Raw genomic sequence first — 6,422 nt, forward strand, 5'->3', positions numbered from 1 at the left:
AGTCCCATGACCTGCCGTCTGCAAGCTGGTGGCCCAGAAAAGCCAGTGGTGCAGTTCCAGTCCTAACCCAAAGGCCCAAGAACCAGGAAGGAGTGGGGCGGGGTGGGAGTGGAGGTCGCTGATGGTGTAAGTCCTGATCTGAGAAGGCCCAAGAACCAAGAGTGCCAGTGTCTGAGGGCAGGAGAAGATGGATGTCCCAGCTCAAGCAGAGAACATATCTGCCCTTCCTCTGCCTTACTGTTCTAATCAGTCTACTCAGTCCCTCAATGGACTGGATGATACCCACCTGCACTGGTGAGGGTGATCTTTACTTAGCCTACCGATTCAAATGCTAATCTCTTGCAGAAACAACCTCACAGACACCCAGAAATAATGTTTTACCAGCTATCTGGGCATCTCTTAGCCCAGTCAAGTTGACACACAACAGTTAATCATCACAAGCACTTGTCCCATGAGGTAGATGTTCCTATAGTATCCATTTTACAGACAAGGAAACCAAGGTGTCAGGAAAGTAGGCTATCATGCCCAAGGCTATACAGCTAGAAGGTGAAGAGTGAAGGTTTGAATCCAGGTAGTCTGACTCCAGAGACATCCTTTTACACTGGTGCCATTGTCCTTTTCTTGTCCTACTGGTTTTACAGTTTTTAGCTGAATATTATCTCCCTCACCTTCTCTCCCTCCCCCAAATGCTCCCTTTTGCCACTTCAAGCCAATCTCCAGACAAACATAGTCTTCTCAGTCCTTGTGAAATGTACACCCTCTGGATTCAAGAGTGCATTCACCTGGCGGTTAAGGTTAGGATCCAAAGAGCCAAAGCCTGTGCTTTGACACTACCTGGGTCAGTGTTTCCTGGTCTTTGGTCCATATAAGAATAACTGGGGAGTTTTTAAAAGCCAGATTCCTGGGCCTTTTGCAGAGATTTTGATTCAGTAGGCCTAGGAGTACAGAGGAACCCAGGTGTCTCCGTTTTTTACAAGAAGCTTCCAATGCAGGAAACCCTCAGATGGAGCACACTTTAAGAAATGCTGATGGGTCAAATATTCGCTTCTCTCGGTGTCCTTCCTTTTCCAAAGTCTCAGCCTTCAGGCAAGGAAGACACGCTGAAAATGCCCACAGTTTGTTGCCCTCTTAAGTCCTGGAACTATTCTTTAGGCCTTTCCTGGTGGTGTCTCCCCAGATAGCCACAGGAGCCCTTTGGTGTGTAAGCTTCAGCAAGCTCTCTGGCTCAGCTCCGCCCAGAGATGCACAGGAGCCCTTCACACTTGTTCCTCCTCATAGGTATCAACTCAGCCTAGGCCCTTATTCTGTGCCTCAGCAGGGAGCCATCCAGCACCACCATCTGCCTCTTCCCCCTGCTGGGGCCTGGAACAGGTTTCCTCACATTTGCTAAGATTGCTGCATCCTGGGATGTTGTAGTCTCTTCCAGAAGATGAGATAGCCTCACTTTGGAAAAAGTTTAATTCCTGTTCTTTTCCTCCATCACCTTAGTTTGGATCTTCTCAGAAGTGCACTCGCGCTCTCTCCCCTCCTCCAATGCCCCGCCCCATCTGTGTGTGTGTGTGTGTGTGTGTGTGTGTGTGTGTTTCTCTCATCCTCTCTAGAGACTCCTCATCCTTTGGAATTGATGTGAAAGGAGGACCGTGCTTACAGACTGACCTGCTCCCATTAGTCCCAAGGCCATGCTCCCTGCACTTCAGCAGATGGGCTGCTCCCACCCCCTGCTCAGGATGGGGCTTTCAGGGGCATTTCAGACCACAGGAGCTCCACCCCTCCATTCTGAACACACTCTTTTTCCATATATCAGCCATGCCTGGATGGATAAAAATAGTCTCTATTTATTGGGTGTTTACTAAGTGTTTATCATGGTAGATTCTCAGGAAGGTCCCTTTCATGGAAAATTGAAACCTTCTGACATTACCATAAGTTTTTCTCCTCAGCGTAAGCAGATGAGATGACCAGAGTGTGAACAGGATCTGTGGCTCTTAGCAAGCGTGGCGGAGATCTGTGTGGCTGAGAAGGTGGAAGTCATTCAGTGTTTACAGATTCTCTCTTCTGTTAAAATCTGTTGCTGCTTTTCTTCTTTCTTTCTGTTTTCTATTGGAAAACAGACTTTTTAAAAATCTGTTGCAGAAAGAAGACTTTCTTTCTGTTTTCTATTGGAAAATGGTATCAGACTTGTCGCTTGGTGTCTCAGTGAGGCTGGAGAGCTGACTCTCCTTTTCTACCCTGAAACAACAAGCAGTAAAAGTGGTCTGAACACCAGCTCTTTTCAATAATGGTCTGGCTGCCGTTGTCAGAGGTTTGGTGCATTAGTTTCCTATGGCTGCTCTAACCAATTGTTACAGTTGTGGTGGTTAAAACAGCAAAATGTATTCTTTCACAGTTGTGGAGGCTGGAAGTCCAAGCTCAAGGTGTCAGCAGGGCCATGCTCCTTCCGGAGGCTTTGGGGGAAAATCTGTTCTTATCTCTTGTAGCTTCTGGTGACTGCCTGGCATTCCTTGCCTTGTGGCCCCATCACTCCAATCTCTGCCTCCATCTTCACATCACCTTCTCTGTGTGCACCTGCCCTTCTCCTGCTGCCTCTTTCTTATAAGGATACACGTGATTGCATTTAGGGCCCACTGGGATAATCCAGGATAAACTCCCCCTCTCAAGATCCTTAACTTGGGCTTCCCTGGTGGCGCAGTGGTTGAGAGTCCGCCTGCCGATGCAGGGGACACGGGTTCGTGCCCCGGTCCGGGAAGATCCCACATGCCGCGGAGCGGCTGGGCCCGTGAGCCATGGCCGCTGAGCCTGCGTGTCCGGAGCCTGTGCTTCTCAATGGGAGAGGCCACAGCAGTGAGAGGCCCGCGTACCGCAAAAAAAAAAAAAAGATCCTTAACTTAATCACATGTTTTGCCATGTAAAGTAATATTCACAGGTCCTGGAGATTAGGAAATGAATATATCTCTGTGGAGGCACTTTTCTGACTTGGCTGTGGAAAGTAGGCACCCTCTGTTGTTAGCCCCCAAAGATCGAGCAAGGCGAGGCCACCCCTTGGCCCTGGACAGTCCAATCAATTGACGAATCTCACCTTCAGCAGAGGGCAGGAACAGAGTGGACATCTCTGCATTTGATAGGAAATAAAAGATAAATAAAATATTTTGAGCAGCCTCTGTATCCTGATATGTTGTAATTGCTTAACTTGCTGTGATTAAAAAAAAAAAAAAGCCCTATCCAGGCCAGAAAAGGGAGGCACCCTTGATTTTGGAAAACCTTAAAATAGTGTTTTACATTACATGCATTTTATTCTCATTTTATCCTCACTGCAAACTGTGATTGTATTCATCTTACAGATGAGGAAACTAAGGCTCATAGATAATAGCTCTGTCAATAGTCACATGGTAACTGGGAGCTAACACTGTTACCATCCCCACTTTCTGTTCCCGGTACACCTGACCCACTGGCTTCCTCTGCCCAGAACACAGAGCATGTGGTCCCAGAAGACCTGAGCTCATAGAAGCAAAAATAGGTTGACCTTGAAGATTCAAATAAGTTTTCCTTAAATTGCCTAAGCTGGGAAGGGTTCTACTATTTACTTTCTTTCTCAGAGGAGAAACCAAACTGTACCATCTTATGGAAAACCCAAACGAACTTTTTGGCCAACCCAATACAAGAAGATGTATAAATTCTGCATGTCAGCCAGGCTATCTATGGAGTAGAATTCATCTTTAGAGACTTCCTGAGCTGAAGCTGACTGACTGCCTATTTAGTACCTTCAGCTAGAGATCCTGACTTTGACATGGTTATGGTCTATGAGGGTCATCATGTATCATTGTTCAGGGCACTACCTGTGCAACTGTACATGGCAGCCCAGTTGGTTATTCTCTCATCCCAAATAAGGGATGGACCCCAGCCCACAAAAATCCCCCTGACAACAACACACACCCGTAGACCTTACTTTACCCTCTGAGGACTTTTTCCCAGTTACATCAAAGCTCTAAGTACTGTTAAGACTCCGTGCTTCCACTGCAGGAGGGCATGGGTTGAATCCCTGGTCAGGGAACTAAGATCCCACATGCCACCCCGTGTGGCCAAAAAAAAAAAAAAAAAGCTCCTAAGTCCTCACATTCTCCACTCCTCCACTTCTTTGCTTCTTTCCTGGTCTGATTCCAACCATAGTTCCAAAGCAGAGAGGATAGGCAGAAACATAAGACACTAGTGGTGCTTAATATACCTTGAAAGTCATAGCCAAGGATCTTTTATAGCAAGAAACAGAATTATGCTTCAGGGACTTCCCTTGTGGCACAGTGGATAGGAGTCCTCCTGCAAACACGGGGGACATGGGTTCGATCACTGGTCCAGGACAATCCCACATGCCGCGGAGCAACTAAGCCCGTGCGCCACAACTACTGAGCCTGCGCTCTGGAGCCCGCGAGCCACAACTACTGAGCCCGCGTGCCTAGAGCCCGTGCTCCGCAACAAGAGAAGCCACTGTAATGAGAAGCCTGTGCACCACAACGAAGAGTAGCCCCCGCTCGCCACAACTAGAGAAAGCTGGCGTGCAGCAACGAAGACCCAACACAGCCAAAAATAAATAAAAATTAAATCTTAAAAAAAGAAAAAAAAAAGAATTATGCTTCAAATTACCCTAATCAAGATGTGGAGGGATTCATTATAAAGACACTAGATACAGTTGGATTCTTGGCTACTAGCAATAGCAACCAAACCTGGGCATCCGAATCAAGAGAGTTACAGGGGAGCTTTGGGGGCTCACAAAATGGACGGAAGTTGGCAGTCTTGGCTTGGGAAAGAAATAGAACTCAGGGCAGCAGGAGTCACGGCTGTGATCCTTTGTCCTACAGCAGGAGAAGGCTGGTCATTTGCTGTCACTGCAGCTGCCATGTCTGACTTCCTGAAGCTCCTAAGGACTTACTTCCAGTCCTGGGAGAGAGTGTCCATCTGGCTGAGCCTGGGCCACACTGCACAGTGACGGGGAGCGAGAGGCCCTGGCTCTGAAGTTTCTAGAGAGGAAGGCACTTCTGCTCCCTGGGAACACTTACGAGGAGTGGTGAGAGGGTGTTTTAGGAAGGAGAGGTTGAAAGCTGGGAGCCAGAAACGACGAATATTCACCTCCAAGGCCATCTCAGAATTCATGGGCAGAAAGACTCATGAGGGATGAGATCCAGAAACAACTAGAAGGGTCTCTTTCTCTCTGTTCCCTCCCCCCTCCCCCATCATCTCTTTTTCTCTGCAGAACTTTCTCCACTTCTCCCTGCATGGAGCTCTTTCTGAGGCTCCGTTTTATTCATCTGAGCTCCAGCCACACACAGAAGCTAGCATCTCAGTTCCAGTTCCAAATTCTTGGGAAAGATCATCGAATTGCTTCCGCTTGAATCTGGTGTCTTTCCCTGTCTCCAGGGGGTTAGTCTCAGAGAACATGGTTCTTTTAAATAGAGAAGACACCCCAAACGTGTTTTATATATTGAGGAATAAAGTTGGGGGGCATTCCCACTAGGGGTTCACATCTGTACAGATGTGGCTATGCATAAAAAGTTTGAAGAGGACTTGCTGCATGAATAAACAGTGTAGAGGAGTTGCAAAGGGGATGTTTAACCTATAAAGAAAACTGATTCTTGTCAAATCACTTTAGTCACGTTGTATTTGCAAGCAGCTAAGTGTTTCTTGGATCCAATTTTAGCTCTGCCTTACAGCAGGTTCATGTTGCTTTATGCATTTGAATAGAGCCAAACTGTACTTCTTTAAAAATAGAACATAATTTGGACTTTGCCTAGATCAAAAGGGCCTCTTGCCCTTCTTCTCAATGAAGTCAAGTTTTACTCCCTATTTGGTACCCTTCTCTAAAACTGGAATCTGGCAAACTCCTGCCACATACGAGGCACCCTATAAACGCTGGTTGAATGAATGAATGAATGCATCAGCCAATGACTCCATCCAAAGGTTATTTCTCCAGCAACACATAAAGGCCAAGTTCAGCAGCAAGAAGCTTGATCTACTCCACCTGCTTACAGAACATCCCTCCCAGTTCCTCCCAGCTTTCCTTCATTCCATCTCCACTTTCATCACCTTGGGCCAAGTCACCACCATGTCTCACTTTGACCCTCTGCTATAGCTTCTAACTGGCCTCTTCACCTCCACTCTGGCCCCTTGCACCCCATTCCCCCCAAAGCAGCCAGAGATGCTGAAAAGTAAACCAGATCCTGTCATCCCTCTGGACCTGGCGGGCCCTAGGCAGCTTCCCACAGGCCCTGTGTGGTTCTCTTCAGCCTCATCTCCTCCAACACTCCCTCCCCCTAATCTGCACTCCAGTCAGGATGTTCTTTCTTCCTGGACTCTTCCCAGGACAGTGACCCAGAGCATTTCCTTCCTTCTCTTGAGAAGTCTCTTGTCCTCTGCCCCAACCTCAGTCTTGCCCAGTAAAC

This window comes from Grampus griseus (genome assembly GCF_964374135.1).
Source record: "Grampus griseus genome assembly, chromosome: 15".
Classification (NCBI taxonomy): domain Eukaryota; kingdom Metazoa; phylum Chordata; class Mammalia; order Artiodactyla; family Delphinidae; genus Grampus; species Grampus griseus.